Source organism: Garra rufa, unplaced genomic scaffold (genome assembly GCF_049309525.1).
Source record: "Garra rufa unplaced genomic scaffold, GarRuf1.0 hap1_unplaced_001, whole genome shotgun sequence".
NCBI lineage: Eukaryota > Metazoa > Chordata > Actinopteri > Cypriniformes > Cyprinidae > Garra > Garra rufa.
Window position 1 is genome coordinate 20,343,727 of NW_027394276.1, and position 15,000 is coordinate 20,358,726.

The 15,000-nt window shown below is 39.7% G+C and overlaps 3 non-coding genes and 1 pseudogene across 3 annotated transcripts; all 4 read left to right on the forward strand.

Moving 5' to 3' along the window:
- The first annotated feature begins 9,573 nt into the window (after positions 1-9,573).
- On the forward strand, positions 9,574-9,688 carry LOC141303703 (5S ribosomal RNA; annotated as a pseudogene).
- Positions 9,689-9,772: 84 nt separating this feature from the next.
- Positions 9,773-9,891, forward strand: LOC141304054 (5S ribosomal RNA). Its single transcript, XR_012344021.1, has one exon. It is a non-coding gene; the product is annotated as a 5S ribosomal RNA (ribosomal RNA).
- Positions 9,892-10,691: 800 nt separating this feature from the next.
- LOC141304009 (5S ribosomal RNA) lies at positions 10,692-10,810 on the forward strand. The gene has a single exon (XR_012343976.1). It is a non-coding gene; the product is annotated as a 5S ribosomal RNA (ribosomal RNA).
- A 662-nt stretch (positions 10,811-11,472) lies between these two features.
- LOC141303689 (5S ribosomal RNA) lies at positions 11,473-11,590 on the forward strand. Its single transcript, XR_012343668.1, has one exon. It is a non-coding gene; the product is annotated as a 5S ribosomal RNA (ribosomal RNA).
- Positions 11,591-15,000: the final 3,410 nt, after the last annotated feature.

Sequence of the window (15,000 nt, forward strand, 5' to 3'; positions counted from 1 at the left end):
TACAGATACATTCCTAATCTTCATCAGAGGTATTTGAAATCTCATCTATGAGTTGCAAACTTAAGACTGTCTTGTAAAGCAAGTCCTGATAACATTCTTGTTGAGTCCCATTCAATTTCTCATCGTCTTGATATTTTATCATTTCCATTTGCTTAACTGTGGCATTGATAATTAGGGATTTCAATAAAGGTAATACACAGCAAAATAATAATCCACCCATGCCTATCATCACTCCCAAAAGTATCCCTAATTTTGCTAACCATGCTCCCCATGATCCTAATTTTAAGTCCAGCCAATCCCACATTTTTTCATCTCTTCCAGCATTAGTTGCCATCTCTACTTGCAATTCTTTGAGTTTGGTCATGGCTTTTGTAAATGTACCTTCTGGTGCCGTGTTGTTAGGGATATATGTACAGCATTGTTCTCCAAATAGGACACACACACCTCCTTTGTCAGCGAGCATCCAATTAAGAGCTAGTCTATTTTGCCATGTCATTTTACTGGTTGCATCTAGTTGTTCTCCTAAAGAAATTAATGCTTCGTTGGTAAAATTAATGAACCTTTGTTGGTTATAATATATGTAATTTATCCATTCTGTATTTTTATTTTGTGAAATCCAAATGAATATTGATTCAAAACCTGATTTAACTTCATCTCGTGCTTTGAATTGATCTGGTACACCTCTCGGTTGGCCTATTGAATCAATAAATATTTTAGGATCTGGTGTATAACTTCTTTTGACTCTGTGATTAAGTGTGTTATTTTTCTCCAATGAGGATTCTGAATCCCAATCTATTAGGTGGATTTCTTGTATCAATCGTTTTCTAGTACATTTTCCTGTCCACTTTAGGGGCAAGGAAGCTAAAAGTTTTCTTTTTCCACAAATCCAAAAAAAATCTGCTAATGCTATAGTTTGATCTTTATACCTGTCTGTTTCGGGTAATGCTATAGTTTGATTTTCACATGTTTCAGCTGGACGTATTTGTTCACCTTTTCTTATTCCTGATGCTCGAGTGGGAGGATAGTCTTTTGGATCATCCACATTTCGAAATGTTTCTGTATCTAAGTTCCAAATGATACTGCATTTTCCTTTAAATTGTCCTACCTTTATGACCCCTGTGGTTTTGACAAAGCATTCATATTCTTTGCTGTAGTCTATGGTGTACCATAGCGGAATTTCCACTATGTCTATTTGCATTTTCATAATTTTAGGTATATTCAAACTTTTGCATTTAGCTCTCAATCGTGGTATATGTTGAAAGAAGGGTTGTTGTTTAGCACTGCTCAGGAAGCCTAGACATTCGGCTGGACAAAAAGGTCTTAAGTCTTTTTCCAAATGACAAAAGTCTTTGTTGAATTCAGCACAATGTTCATAGCTAAATGGATTTGGTACTACTATTACTTGGCTCATGGGTGTCTTAGAACAGAATAGGCAGTCTTTCTTTTTCAGTTCTGTTGCTGTGAAGGTTGCCCATTCATACCATTGATTACTCTGTGCTGTTTCCCATAATACATCTAGTTTGGTATTGCCTTCATATATGCCATTATTCTCTTCAATGTTCCTTCGTTGCTTTCCAAGCGACTCTTGTTCAGTTGTATTCAAGATGGAGTTGTTAATGAATTTTCTTGAGGGTTGGAAAGTTGATGGTAGGGAAGTGTGGTTGACAGTCTGAGCGATGGGATTTGGAGTTGTGGTGTTGATGGTAGCTGGAACTTGTGACAAGCATCTGATGACCAGGCATATTATCAGAATTACTATTTTCATTGTCTTGTTCAACTTCTGCCACATTCTGCCCTTCGATGTTTTCAACTGTCGGACTACTTTGCTCGTTTGTTTCCGATCTGTTTTCTTCCGTTCTTGTTTTTTCTTTAGGAACTCTTGTGCAGTGGTTCAAATGATACCAGGTGTTGCTTCCTTCCACTTGGACTGCCGTCGAAGTAGCTGCTGTCACTTTATAAGGTCCTTCCCTTCTCGGTTCATTCCATTTCCTTCTGAATACCCTTAGATAGACCTGATCTCCTGGGGTAATTGGACAGGTGGTTTCCGTGTCCTCCTTTGGCTCCTTTCTCTGTTCCTGCACACAAATAGCCTTATGGATAGCAGTTAGTTTTTTCATGTAATCTCTTAATTCCATTTGCAATTGTTCTAATGGGGGTCCCTTGTATGGGCCTCTGCCACATGGAACAGGCATAGGTCGACCAGTAAGCATTTCATGCGGTGTTAGGTGCGTTTTTCTGTTAGTTTGCATGCGATAGCTCATTAGGGCAAGAGGTAAAGCATCAATCCAATTAAGCTTAGTGCTTGCACATATTTTGTTGAGTTTAGCCTTGAGAATTCCATTCAATTTCTCAACCTGGCCTTGACTTTGCGGATGATAGACACACCCTAATCTTTGTTTTATTCTTAAGTGTTGCATTACTTGTTTTACCGTTTTCTGAATAAAAGCTGATCCATTGTCTGAGCTTATTTCTGACGGGATTCCGAATCTTGGAAACACTTCTCTTGTCAGAAATTTTATCACTGTCCCTGCCCCTTCATCTGCTGATGGTGTTGCTTCTACCCAACGGCTAAATCTGTCAACGATCACAAGCATGTATCTTTTGCCCTGTACCCGTTTTATCATGTCCACATAGTCCATCACTAAATGTTTAAATGGCCCTTCAGGTACAGGTATATGACCTATTGGTGTTGTTATTCCTTTCCTGACATTATACTTAGCACAGATCTCACATGTAGACAAAAATTCCTCTACCATTGCATATAAGTATGGGGACCAATACCCTTGCTTTTTGATTTTCCTTATTACTTCCCCCTTTGCACAATGGTCAAAACCATGTGCATCCACGATAAGGATGTTCAAAAGTGAGGTTGGTGCAACAATGTGTCCTTCATGTGAACGCCAAACGTTCTGTGAATCTTTAGTTGCTCCTCTTTGATGCCACATAGACTGTTCATATGGGCCTGCCTGCTGTTGAATTCGAATAATGTCATCTAAGCTTGGGTCTGGCTCGATTACTACTTCTGGAGCCAATATAGCTATCTGGCTCCCTGAGGCCTTTTTAGCTTCTGAATCTGCTGCGTTGTTACCTTTAATAACAAAGTCATTTCCTTTTTTGTGAGCTTGACATTTGATAATAGCTATTCTCTTTGGTAGCATCATAGCAGAAATTAGTTGACCTATCTGTTCAGCATGCTGGATGGGAGTTCCATCGCTCTTTTTAAAGCCTCTTTGTTTCCATACTGCTCCAAAGAGATGACATACCCCATGTGAATATGCAGAATCAGTAAAGATATTTGCAATCTTTCCTTTAGCTAATTGACATGCAGCTGTAAGAGCTTTTAATTCTGCTAGTTGAGCAGAGCATGGCTGCGTGCAACGTTGAGATACTACAGGCTCAAAGTCGTTTCCGGTCTGTCTCACTACTGCATATCCAGTATGGATTCCCAAATGATCTCTAAAACTGGATCCATCTACAAAGTAAGACACTTCTGCTTCAGGAATGGGGATAGACTCAAGGTCAGGTCGTAACCTAGTAAATGCTAATGAATTAGCTACGCAATCATGTGGTTTACCTTCGTAAATTAATGGAATTAATTCAGCTGGGTTCACAGTATTGCATCGTTTAATAGTAACATCAGGATATGTAAGTAACATTGCATATGCTAACGTTCGAGCTGGGGTCAGAACAAATTTTCCTTGTTCAATTAACTCTGCGGTTTTATGATGGGTGTAAATGATAACTGGGTATCCCATAGTTATCTTAGATGCTTTCTCATATGCTTGATATACAGCCGCAAGCCCTTGTTGATAACACGGTGGGTAGCCTTGTGCTACGTTATCAAGTTTAGTACTATAGTAAGCTATTGGTTGTTTTTTCCTACCACTACAGGTTTCCTGCATTAATACAGCTGATGCATATCCATCAGCTCTGTTAGCAACATACAGGTGATATGGCTTGGAATAATCTGGTGTTCCTAGGGTGGGAGCCTTTTGTATTTCTTTCTTGATAGATTCGAATGCTATCAAGGCATCAGTATGCCATGTTAATGAAGCATTTAAGTTTTGCAGTCCTGCTTGCTTCATAAGGTCTCTCAAGGGAGCTGTTTTTATAGCATAATCTTCTATCCAGTCACTACTGAAGCCAGTCATTCCTAAAAGGGTCATCATCTGACCTACTGTTTGTGGCATTGGCGCTTTGCTTATGCCTTCTAAATGCGTTGGAGCTATGGCCTTTGTGCCATAAGAGATCAATCGCCCTAGGTATTCTACCTGTGGCAAACAATATTGCAGTTTGGTTTTAGATACTTTGTGACCTCCTTGAGCTAACTTTGTGAGCACTTTAATGGAATCTCTGTGACATTGTTCCATTGATGTTGAACATAGAATTAAATCATCCATATATTGCAGCAAAGTGCTATCAAGCAGGAGGTCTTCCAAATCCGCTTTAAGGATTTGGTTAAAAATGTGTGGCGAATGTTTAAACCCTTGAGCTAAGCGGGCATATGAATATTGTTTACCAGCATAGGTAAATGCAAACAGGTGCCTACTTTCTTCTGCCACTGGGATGCTGAAAAATGCAGAACAAAGATCAATTACTGTAAAGTATTTGGCCTCAGGTGGGATATTAGTCAGCAGTGTGTGTGGGTTAGGAACATCAGCTGGCCAATCTTCCACTACATCATTGATTGCTCTTAAATCATGTACAAGACGCCATTTAGCTTTATTTGCTTTTCGTATGGGATAAATGGGAGTGTTGCAATAACTGTTGGTTTCTATCAAAACTCCAGCTTTTAGAAGTCCTTCAATTGTATCCTTTATACCTAATTCAGCCTCTGGGCTCAAGGGATATTGCATTTTCCTGGGGAGTCGTGCATTTGGTTTAAGCTGCACTTTTACAGGGCAGGCTGACTTCACTAGCCCTACATCTGTTTCATGTTGAGACCATAGCTCGAATGGCACTTGCTGTTCAACTTCCTGTAAAAGTTCCTTAGTAATGCTGTCTGACTCTGGTTCTGACATCATTTGCATTTGTGGCTTCTGGTTAATGACTATCTCTTGAGGAATGCCTAGCAAAGACGAACCACACAAAATTTTTATGTAGTTCTTGTCAGCAGAATGAAAAATCAATGGATTTTCTGTAGGTTCCCATTTATTCTGTTCAGCTTTTTTCATCATTGGTCCTAGATCCTTTGCTCTGCAATCTTTTCCTACATACAAAGATATATGAGGTGTGGAATTGTTTACATTGAACCATCTCTTTATGAACTCATTTTCAGCTATTTTCAAGGCTGCTCCTTGTTTGCCTATTATGATGTATTGTGAGATCATTTCAACTTTTTGCTCTTTGGTCCCTTCTTGCCATTCTTTTTCTATGTCTGCCTTTCTCAAGGGGTCATATTTCATCGTGCAGTGGAATCCTAACTTGGGTATTTGTGATTCAGGGATCTGTGCTTCAATGAATTTACCCTATTTGTCTATTGTCTGTCTTACATCATTCTCTATCTGTCCTATCCAGTACACATTTGCTTTTGGCTCAGAAATCATCATTTGAGTTCCCTTCATATCTACATACACTCCTTCTGTAGAACACCAAATTTGTAAGCCTAATTTACACAATGCATCTCTTCCTAACAGATTAATAGGAGTTTGATCTGATACAAGGATAGGCATGGTCACACTTTTGTTTTTTGTTTGCAAGCGGATTGGAGCCGTCATAGGAATTAACTGTATTTGTCCCGAGAATCCTACGGTCTTTACAAATTTTCCAGACCTGGGGAGGTGTAAGGCACAATCTGATTTTATACAGGTATAACTGGCTCCAGTATCCAGCATCATCGGTATTGTTTTTCCTTCTACTTCAATTTGCATAACAGGTTCCTGATTTGCATTAGTTGTTAAAATTGGAAACTGTCTCTCCCCTTTAGGATTCTCTGGGCATCCCTAGTATCCTTGATTTGGGCCTCCCCAGTGGTTCACTGGACCCCTAAAAGGTGCCTGCCAGCCCGTCCCCCTTCCCGCCCCGGGTGCCAGTTGCCATGGATTAGTAGGGCAGTCTCTTTTGTTATGTCCTGGCTGTCCGCATCCCCAGCATACACCTGGAGGGAAATTAGGAGCTCTGCCTCTCCCTCTCTGCCCCCGTGGTTGAGGTTTTCTTTTCCATTCGGGGGGCCCCTGCTGCTGAGCATAAACATTGACGATAGGGGTTGGAGTCTGGTTTGGGTTAGGATGGAGTGCTGCTGTTAGAGTTGTAGGGACAGTGGGTTGGGAAGCATTTACAGAAGCCATCACATTCATTTGGTTAGATTCATCTTTCTTTACAAGTGCTTGAATCTTTTTCTTATTTTTGGATGTTAGTTCCTCAAGCTGTAACTGAGTTAACTTTCTTTGTAGTTCTTTCTCTTGTGTGTTGAGCTTTTGTTCATTTTTTCTATACAGTTCCACTGCATGAGTCACATGGTCACAAAACTCTTTGTGTGTTTTAGAGTTTAAACCAACTACATCCTCCAGTTTGCTTTTTACAGCTTGTGGCATGGCTTCTATTACAGCATTTCTGAATAATGTAGCCATTAGAGGGTCTCCTTCTGGATTCCCTTCAGTCTCTTGCTTCCACCTTTTCAATTGTCTCTGAACATATGTAACTGGGTTTTCATTTTCCCCCAGTTGTTCTCCCTTCAGTGCTTTAGGGTCAACTCTAGTTGGATATTCAGCACGTAATGCTTGCCACAAGGCAGGGCGGAATGCGTCAAAAACAGTCCCGTCCATGTAATGTGAGTCCACAGCTCTCTCTAACCCAGACGCTTGGAGGATTTCTTCCATTTTTGGTCCTCCTATAGTTTTTGCCAGTAGTGCTTTCATGTCACCTACAGCCAGAAGCTTGCCCATAGTTTCTTCTTCAAACACTCTAATCCATTTCCCAGCACCTTCATGCATGTCCGGGAGACGGGTGACCAGCCCTTCCAGGTCCTGCGAAGCCCAAGGTATATATTGGCCCTGTGCTCCTTTAATTAAAATTGGGAGTTGTTTTGTTAATGGCCTAAGCCTTCCATCTTCTTTTTCTCGTGACCACCTTCCTTCATCAGCTGCAGGCTCCTTTTCTCCATCTTCTACTCTACTCTCTGGGGATCTACTTCTTTGTCTTAATATTCTATCTGTTTCATCCACATATTTTTCTGTTTCTTTGATCCTTCTACTTAACTCTGCCTCTAATAACCTTGCTTCTACTTCAATTTCATCCTCTAACCTTCCTGACTGCTCACTTGGTTTTTTTACACTTGGGTTTTTTTCTTCATATTGTGTTTTTATTTTCTCCAAAGCAGTCTGCACTTGTTTATAACAGTCTAAATATGAGCCTTTCTGTCTGCTTTTTGGTCTTACGTCCGGCCCCATCTGTCTTTCCTCACTTAAGTCTACATTTCCCTTCATTTGCATCTCTCCGGTAACCTCTACCATTCCCCTGAGTAAGGGAAATTGACCTTCAGGGGTCACATAAGGAGGGGGGTCTGCAAATAACTCTTCTTTTTTCTTAGTTTCTCTGTCTGCTTCCTTCAGCAATTTCCTTGCCTGTTTTATATTTTTTAGTAAGTTCTCTCCTTCTTTTTTGAAGAGTGTTAACACTTCTATTTCTTTTCCTCTTTTTTCCTCTCTTTTCTTTTGTTTCTGACCCATACCTTTGGTTTTATAATTTTTTATCAATGTTTCCATTTCCTCACACAGTGCCAAACTAAACGTGCCACCCTGGGGCCATTGAGTCACCATATTCTTTGTTCTCTTCTGCCATTTTTTAGAGAGCTTATTTATAAGTTCTTTACATAAGGGGTACTTTGAACTCAAAAGCTCTTCAGGTGTTGCTGCCATAATTGTTTAATACAGCAACCTTTTTTAAATTGTTATCACTCAAGATTCAGATTTACAAATTATTCCCCTTTTATTTATTTATTTTTTCTTAAAAATTAAGTAATCAATTCACCACAGATTCTCTGAATAATAACTTTTTATGTTTACATAATACCAAACAGCAATATCAGCCACCTTTTCACAATGCTAAATTTTACCGCTCAGGTTTTTAATAATTCATAAATGATTTTACACAAATATCATTCATACCAGTCCCTTTATTCACATGGGGCTCATGTCCACATTCACTCGTGTCCCTTTATCATCAACAGGGCTCATGTACATTCAGACTTTAAATAATGTCCCTTAAATAACAGGGCTCATGTATTTTAACTATGTCCCTTTATTTTACAGGGCTCATTTACTCTTCTCAAGTGAAACACTAACAACGTTCTCCCTGTGAAACACAGGAGGGCACGCAGTCACTGTTCACAAACAGAGCTTATTTTCTCACACAGCTTCAATCATTCATGCAGACACAGACCTTAACTCACACACACACACACACACTAGCTGCACCCTCTTCCTGAGGGTCTGAACAGCTACAATTTGCTTCTTTACTGAAACCTTTTCCTCAGTACAACAAAAAGAAGAATTTTTCAGAACTTTTTAGGTACTTTCCTATATTTCATCTGTTTTTCATTTATTGCTATCCTCAAGGCCCACTTAGCAATAAACACAGATCTTATTCAACTCTTAAACACACTTAAAAACGCAACTTAATATTCCCTGTTACATTTAAACACACAAGGAACAACCTGGCAAGTTTGCACTCTGTCTCATTGATTCACTTCCTCTACACAATGAAGGCAACCCTCGCAGGATTATTTAGTGCCTACTTCTTGTAGGTCTTTAACCTAGGATTTCCAGCGCTTCTCTTTTAACTCTTTATCAACTAACATAAATTCTACACTTATTAAAATCTGAATTCTCTATTTTTCTCAAAACCAACTCAACAGAAAACACAGATTAAAGCATGCATTAGTACTTTTGGAATCAAAACCCCTTTTTGTTTTAAATTTTGCTCTATTCAATTTAGTTCGCTAAATTTAGAAGAACTTAAAGTGTCTCACCACGAGCAACTCTGGCAAACAACACAACCTAACTAAATAAGCAAAAACTGCTTACCTTGGCCAAGTTGTTGTGTTGTTCGTCCAGAGGTCGCCCGCCGCGATTCCACTCCACAGCTCTCTTCTATCCTGCCGACAACGCCAATATGAGGTGGATTTTCTTTTGCCGCTTTCAAAGATCACACAAGTCTTGGGGTTTTGAAGCCAGAAGATGAGACTTTATTACCAGAGTAACAAAGAATGAGAGACCCTGCAGGAGAATCTGTCGGGTCTTTCTTTGGCATTGCTCTTTTATAGTGTTTTCTTATAGGCGTGTTCTATATATTTCACACATATGGTTCTCCTCAAGTCCGGTATCAGGAAACGGACTGGGGGGCCACCACTCAGTCAGGGAAGGGGCCCCATCATATATCTTTCATTTAGGTCACAACAGGACGTGCAGATAAGGCAGATAAGCTATGTCTGCACATTCCCAGACGGCTATGTTTTTCTAATGTGGGCCTTCTCAAACACAGGCAATACACGGTTATAATAGTCAAAAACTTGATTCATAAATGGCTATAGTCACATTGATGATACTTAATTATAAAATACATTGATTATAAAAAATCTACTTCACGCGCTGGGAGCGCCCGATCTCGTCTGATCTCGGAAGCTAAGCAGCGTCGGGCCTGGTTAGTACTTGGATGGGAGACAGCCTGGGAATACCCGGTGCTGTAAGCTTTTGCCTTTTCTTCACTATTTATATAATATGCTGGCTTTTACGGAGGCTGATCTTTAAATAGCCCACTTTTTGGAGCAGCCCTCGCTTATGGCCATACCGCGCTGAGAGCGCCCGATCTCGTCTGATCTCGGAAGCTAAGCAGCGTCGGGCCTGGTTAGTACTTGGTTGGGAGACCGCCTGGGAATACCAGGTGCTGTAAGCTTTTGCCTTTTCTTCACTATTTATATAATATGCTGGCTTTTAGAAAGACGTGTTTTACGCTCTATTTATTACAATCATTTAAATGTATTATAGAGTTTTAAGTGTTTTACATGTTTTTTAGGCCATTTTATTACTCTTAACATTTTAAGTGTATGTGTCTTTAATAAATGGATGGTTGGCTTGTCATGTGACTAGACACATGACAGGAAGCAGGAAGTACAACTGTATAAGAGAGCAGCATGACAAACTAAGGACAGTCACCAAACTGTTGGATTGAGGAGTTGCTAATTTTAGAGCTCACCTTTCCATTCACCACCTGCAAACTTTGGATTACACTTTCTGTGGATTGTATATACACTGGTGGACACTCACATTGGACTTATCAACACACTGGGGTTCTTGGACTGTTTTTAGGGTATGGACAAATGAACTGTATTCTTTTAACAGAGTTTACCTGTTTTTAGGGTATGGACAAATGAACTGTATTCTTTTAACAGAGTTTACCTAGTTTTATCGTGTTGTTTTAAAGTCTTTTATGTGAACCTTGTAAATACACCAAATCTATTTAAACCAATTTTCTTTTATGTCTCATTCTTTTAACCACTAGTCATCTCTCACAGTTAAATCTGACCCCATTTTAGTCTTGTAACTCGGCTGATAAGGCCAATTGTTACACTTTTATGGGAGACCGCCTGGGAATACCAGGTGCTGTAAGCTTTTGCCTTTTCTTCACTATTTATATAATATGCTGGCTTTTACGGAGGCTGATCTTTAAATAGCCCACTTTTTGGAGCAGCCCTCGCTTATGGCCATACCGCGCTGAGAGCGCCCGATCTCGTCTGATCTCGGAAGCTAAGCAGCGTCGGGCCTGGTTAGTACTTGGATGGGAGACCGCCTGGGAATACCAGGTGCTGTAAGCTTTTGCCTTTTCTTCACTATTTATATAATATGCTGGCTTTTAGAAAGACGTGTTTTACCGCTCTATTTATTACAATCATTTAAATGTATTATAGAGTTTTAAGTGTTTTACATGTTTTTTAGGCCATTTTATTACTCTTAACATTTTAAGTGTATGTGTCTTTAATAAATGGATGGTTGGCCTGTCATGTGACTAGACACATGACAGGAAGCAGGAAGTACAACTGTATAAGAGAGCAGCATGACAAACAAAGGACAGTCACCAAACTGTTTTTAGGGTATGGACAAATGAACTGTATTCTTTTAACAGAGTTTACCTGTTTTAAGGGTATGGACAAATGAACTGTATTCTTTTAACAGAGTTGACCTAGTTTTATCGTGTTGTTTTAAAGTCTTTTATGTGAACCTTGTAAATACACCAAATCTATTTAAACCAATTTTCTTTTATGTCTCATTCTTTTAACCACTAGTCATCTCTCACAGTTAAATCTGACCCCATTTTAGTCTTGTAACTCGGCTGATAAGGCCAATTGTTACACTTTTATGGGAGACCGCCTGGGAATACCAGGTGCTGTAAGCTTTTGCCTTTTCTTCACTATTTATATAATATGCTGGCTTTTACGGAGGCTGATCTTTAAATAGCCCACTTTTTGGAGCAGCCCTCGCTTATGGCCATACCGCGCTGAGAGCGCCTGATCTCATCTGATCTCGTAAGCTAAGCAGCGTCGGCCTTGTTAGTACTTGGATGGGAGACCACCTGGGAATACCAGGTGCTGTAAGCTTTTGCCTTTTCTTCACTATTTATATAATATGCTGGCTTTTACGGAGGCTGATCTTTAAATAGCCCACATTTTGGGGCAGCCCTCGCTTACGGCCATACCACCTTGAGCGCTCCCTAGTGGTGACAGGAAGTGGTACAGTGAGAGAAGCAAGGAGGAAGAAGGAGTGTGTTTGTTTGAGTGGAGTAAAGGATTCAATTCTTTTCACATTGTTTGGAAAAACTGCTCCAAAGGAGTGTTTGCGTGTTGGGGGGTCATTTAATCCTCAAACAGTGTCGTGCTGTTTGGGGATAAATACCTCACACAGCAAGGAAAGAGAAATGGCTGGACAACAGGAGACGGGAAGAGGTCGAAACATGCAGGACAAGAGAGATGGAGAGCGCAGCTATGGAAAGGAACTGACGGTGCTGGTGGAGATGGAGGGGGAGGACAGAATCACAATGATGGAACTATTAAAGAGTGTGAAGGAAGAATGCGGAGGAGTGATCGGTTGCAGGTATAAATCTCCAAAAGAGTATGAGTTAACAATGGAAGATATGAAGGCAAAAGGAAAAATTCTGGATGGTTTGAAGATAAAAAACAGTCGTGTAATGGTGAAGGAAGTGGATTGCATGGAGGTGGTTGTTTCTTTCTTAGGACTGCCTATGTATATTCAGGATGAAGAAATATTGAGCAAACTAAAGGATTGGGGAGTAACAGAAGCGTCTAAAATCAAGAGGAGAATGTGGCCGGGAACCGACATTGCGGATGGGACAAGGTTTTTAAAAGTTAAGTTCAATAATGTTGTTAAATCGTTGCCCTATTCAACGAAATTTGAGACGCTCGGAGGGACAGAACACTTTAGGGTGATACATGACCGACAAGTGAAGGTTTGCCGTTTGTGTATACAACCGGGACATGTTGTGAGGGACTGCCCGAGCTTTAGGTGTTTTAGATGCGATAAACAAGGACACTATGCAAGAGAGTGCAAAGAGGTGAATTGTGAAGTGTGTGGAATGCGGCCAGGACTGTGCGTGTGTGAAACGCCGGCTATGATGGAAGAAAGGAACGGCGAGGGGATAATGGAAGATCTGTACGAGGAGCTGGAGAGTGAAGAAAAAGAAGAGGAAGAGGTAATTGTTGAAGGAGAGATGAGTCAAAGCACTTGGGGAGAGAAAGAGAGAGCGACAAACAGGGGAGATACTAAGAGTGAGAGCAGCCCAGAGGAGGCGGGCGCGGGGCAACAGATGAGACAGAGAAAGAAGAAAAAAAGAACAGCAGGTAAAGAGATGGATCAGAGAGGTCTGGAGTGTGAAGATGGAAACGGGAAGACGGAAAAAAATGACAATGAAGAAGGTGGTAATGCTAAAAGTCAAGGAGAACAACATCTGGAGAGAAGAGGAATGAAGAAAGACGAAGGGGGAGGAAAGGAGAAAGAAATGATAGAAAATCCTGTGAAAAACGGAGAGGAAGACATGGATATATGTGAGGGGAAAGGTACATTGAAAAAAAGAAAGAAGGAAAGACTGGAGGAGCAAAAGGCAGAAAGTAAGAGTTTGATTTAATTGGAATGAGTATAAATCCCTTAAAAACTGTGATAATCACTATGTGGGGTATTTTGCACATTGCGTGTCTGAACAGTAACGGGCTAAGAGACCTAAAAAAGTTTGAGAGGGTGAAGAGACTGTTAAAAGCTGATGTGCTATGCCTACAAGAGACGCATTGGACAGGGGATATAATGGACAATATAAAAAAGAGTTGGGAGGGGGAAATTTATGTGAGTCATGGAAATGTAAAAGCATGTGGAGTGGCGATTTTGATAAAAAGAGACAGAGTGCAAAATGTGAAACAAATTTATAAAGATGGAAATGGGAGAATGCTAGGACTTGAATTTAAGTTTTGTAATGAAATGTTTAGGCTTATAAACATTTATGCACCGAATATAGAGATTGACAGAAAAGAAGTCTTTAAGGAAATGAAGACACAATGGAAAGAGAAGTGTATAGTAGTTGGGGATTTCAACGTGTGGTGCACGAGACTGGATGCTTCCAGTAGTGCTAATTTTAAATCTGATGGGTCAAGAAAGTTCTTAACAGAGTGGATGCAGAATGAAGACATAGTAGATGTGTGGAGGGAAGAGAATCCATATAAAAGAGAATTTTCGAGAAGACAAATGGTGATGGGTAATTTGAAACAGAGTCGTATAGATTTATGTTTGGCAAAAAGAGAAATGTTAAAATATGTTAAAAATGTGAAATATAAGTTTGTCAGTTTAAGTGATCATGCTGTGATGACAGTCAAGATGGGTGTAAGTGAAGAGGCGAGGGGAGGGGGTTTGTGGTGTCTGAATGCAAATCTGTTAAATGAAGAGGCATATAAAGAAAATATTGTAAAATGTATAAATTATGAAATGCAAAATTCTCTATTTGAGGAAAATGTATGTGAATGGTGGGAGGGAATGAAAGAGAAAATTAAAAAAAGAAGTATTAGGTATTCAAAACAAAGAGATTTTATGAGGAGGAGTAAAGCAGAAGCTTTGGAAAATGCATTAAAAGGGGAAGCGGAAAAAATAGAAAATAATCCTGAGTACAGTGAAGAGTGCTTTTGGAGGTTAAAAACAGAATTAGAGGAGTATGAAAAGGAAAAAAGCAAGGGAGCAATAATAAGAAGTAGAGCTCAGTATGCTTTAGAGGGAGAAAGAAGTACAAAATTCTTCCTAAATTTAGAAAATAAAAAGCAGAGGAGAAAACACATTGTAGAGTTAGAAAATAGAAAAGGCGATAAAATAAATGATTTTGTTGGGATAATTGGAGAAGTGGAGAATTTTTATAGGGAATTATTCAAGAAAGAGGGTGTAAAACAAGAATGTGTGGATGAAGTCTTGAGTACTGTGAACGTGAAGCTAGATGAGGATGAGAAGAATATGTGCGAAAGAGATATAGGTATTGAAGAAATAAAAGATGCAATAAATCAGACAAAAAAGAATAAAAGTCCGGGCTCGGATGGTTTGACACATGAGTTCTATAAGGCCTTCATAGGGACCTTAGCACCAATACTGCTAAGGTTGTATAAAGGTATGGAGGAGAGAGGGGAAATGCCGAGATCCATGGGCTTAGGAATAATAACTATCTTATATAAAAATAAAGGAAATCCATTGAAGTTGGAAAATTATAGGCCTTTGAGTCTGCTTAATTCGGATTATAAAATTTTAACAAAAGTCATAGCCAATAGAATTAAACAGGTTGTAGGGAGTATTGTGTCGCCTAGCCAAGCATACAGTATAATGGGGAGAGACATTATGGATATCATATGTACAATAAGAGACGTTGTAGAAAACATGGGAAAGGATGGGGAAGGGGGGTTGGTTTTATCTGTGGATTTGAATAAAGCTTTTGATAGAGTGGAGCACAGTTTTATTGAGCAGACAATGGCGA